Source organism: Mandrillus leucophaeus, unplaced genomic scaffold (assembly GCF_000951045.1).
Source record: "Mandrillus leucophaeus isolate KB7577 unplaced genomic scaffold, Mleu.le_1.0 Scaffold143, whole genome shotgun sequence".
Lineage (NCBI taxonomy): Eukaryota > Metazoa > Chordata > Mammalia > Primates > Cercopithecidae > Mandrillus > Mandrillus leucophaeus.
The window spans coordinates 5,601,627-5,604,807 of NW_012101399.1; positions in this window are offsets into that span (position 1 = coordinate 5,601,627).

A 3,181-nucleotide genomic window follows, 5' to 3' on the forward strand; every position below is an offset into this window, starting at 1 on the left:
TTGAGGAATTCAATTTCTGTGTGGTTGCTGATCTGAGTTCTCTTTTACCTGAACTAAATATATTTGTCATTATTGTTTATAAAAGCTGTAAGTATGACTGTCCCAGACAGCTCATCATTCTCATTATCAATCAGCCACAGACAACATTACTTCTGAATTATGCCATTATATTTTTTTCTACCATGACAGTCCTGCTATCTTGTACAATATTATTCTCACTTTGTTTCTGGTAGTCTAGAGTTGCCATTTGTCCTCTGCAAGCTCGGATCCTGTCATCTCCATGGAATCAAGAAGCCTATTTCAGACAGATTTTTCTTCTGCTTCCATCTTTAGACCTCAGACACACAAGGAGATTTTTCAAAGGTGCTGGCATGCAGCCCACCACGTGTTTCTCAAAACCTTACTGGTCCACCTTGAGAATATACTCAGAAGGTGAATGGTTGTGTCACATATGATAAATTCATTCCAATATTTCTATCTTCTTAAGTTGTTGAATTACATTCTCCACGGTCAGAAAGTTTGTAATGTCTCAAATTCATTCAGTTTGGGCAACCTCTGAGACCTGAGTTCAGTGCAACCATGTTAATAATTACAATGGTCCCATAACTCTTTGTTACATTGATGTATTGATACATTTTGTCCAAATTTCACAGTTCTTTTTTGTCTAGTATCTCAAAACCCACTCCTACACACATTTCTCAGATTTTAAACAAAATAAATTAATTAAATCCTTCCATTCTTTTTACGTGTAAACCTCTTCCTGAGATTGATCTTTAAATTGCTACCCCCAGAGGCATTCCACGATCTGATTTTAGTTACAAATCTGGAGACAATAAGCAGTGGTGAGAATGAGGTCTGAAGAGAACCGGCTTTTTTCTTGTAGTCATCTTGCATTTTAAGAATGGGGGAACAATTACCAGGCAAGGAATGCAGGGCGCGGTGGCTCAAGCCTGTAATCCCAGCACTTTGGGAGGCCGAGACAGGCGGATCATGAGGTCAGGAGATCGAGATCATCCTGGCTAACACAGTGAAACCTCGTCTCTACTAAAAAATACAAAAAAATTAGCCGGGCGTGGTGGCGGGCGCCTGTAGTCCCAGCTACTCGGGAGGCTGAGGCAGGAGAATGGCGTGAACCCGGGAGGCAGAGCTTGCAGTGAGCCGAGATCCGGCCACTGCACTCCAGCCTGGGCGACAGAGCGAGACTCGGTGGAACAGCAAAAAAAAAAAAAAAAAAAAAAAGAAGAAACTTAATGTGAAACTGGAATGTTTCAAGATAATTCTTCCATAAACCCCACTTAAATTTCCAGGGTTTTGCTATTTCCCAAATACAGAGAATCAAATAGAGAACTGGAAAATCCATTTAGATTTATGTTGAAATCTGGTGATCTGCACAATGAAGATTTGTATTTGGTTTTTATTATCTCAAACCTTTGGCAAAAATATGAGTTTTTAAATCTTCTTTTCCAGAAAGATGGTATGCTTTTATTTTAGCATAGTCAGGGAAAGGGCATAGATTTTCTTCTGTGTCTTAAATCAAGAAGTTAGGGATTTGAACTTGTCATTCTCTTTCTGTTCATCACCATTCACAGCAGCCACATTCACATGCAGTCCTGCAATTTCTCATGAAATTCAAACATACTGTTGTGTAGTAGAGGCCACTTCTCTCCTTAAGCCTTGTCTTTAGAGTGCAAATCACTCCATGTAATCATAAATGATTAATCCTATTTCCATGGACTTCCAAATTCTCATGCCTGGATACAAGCTGAATTTTCTATTTTTACCCCTAGCTAGTGCAAACATTTGATCTCAGAGTCTTTCCATTTGCTTGCATTTTTGCTTCCTGCCAGCCCTGCTGTTACCAATTGCTGGCCTAGTCAGGCTTCTTAGTTGTAAACAATCTAAACCAGCTTTAGCTGACTGAAGTAAAAATGTAATTTATGGATTTTTATCTGAAATTCAGAGGAATTCAGAGAAAGCTATAGAATCCAGGTGCACAAAATCAACAAAAATGAAGTGAATGCTGACACTCAGAGCCATCTTCAAAATCATACCCTAAAAGCAACCTGGCAAAGCCATCATAAACACAAGACACTGGATGCCATTTCTGGCACTGTTGGCCTTGCTTCTTTTCATATCTGGCAGTTGCTGCCCCAACTGGAGCTGTGATCACCACCAAACTGGATTTTTAATTCTTTTTACTTCTTTACATCACTCTTGTTGGTAGGTGGAATAATGCTCCCTCAAATGTGTTCATACCCTAACTCCCAGAACCAGTAAATGTATTACCTTTTTTGGCAAGGCAAGGAGCAATTAAGGTTGCAGCAGGCATTAAGGTTGCTTACCAACTGACCTTGAAATGGGGAGAGTGTCTTGGATTATCCAGTTGGGCTCAATGCAGAAATTTTGTTCCTTATAAGTGAAATAGGAAGACAGAAGAGTCAATGTCAGAATGAGACAACATGAGAAAGACTTGACCAAATATTTCTGGCTTTGATGTCGGAAGTGGCTCGTGAACCAAGGAAGCTGGGCAGCCTCTAGAAGCTGGAAAAAGGTACACACAGTTTCTCCCTAGTGTCTCTAGAAAGGAAGACAACCTTGTTTGACAGTTGGATTTTAGTCCAGCAAGACTCAGTTTAGACTTCTGATGTTCAGAAATGTAAGACAATAAATCTGTGTGGTTTTAAGTCACTAAATTTATGGTAACTTGCTATAGCAGTAATATGAAATGAATACAACTATCCCCAGATTGAAACCTTCAGATGTGTGTCTCTAATTTGCCAAGCTCAGGTCACATGGCCACTTGCCTACACCCTAACTCAAGAGAGGTTAGAAAAACAACTGTCTATGGCCTCTAACCTCAACCAAGACTCATTTAACTGTAACTTCCCCACAGTGAGATAGGGCTTTAGAGGCTTGGTAGCAAATAAATAACCAGATAGGCAAACAAATAATTTTAACTCTATTGTGTTCATTAAACTGAGTATTGGGATCAATAACACACAATAAGTTAGAGCTATATATAATGTACTCTCCATGATATATTAAGTTACAAATACAGGAGGCAGAACATTGTGTTCCAGATATCTTTCTTGGTCTAAAATAAAATTCCAAGTATCTAGTTTATTAATTCATACTATTGATTTGAGTTCTCTCTCTCTCTATATATATATGTTATATATAT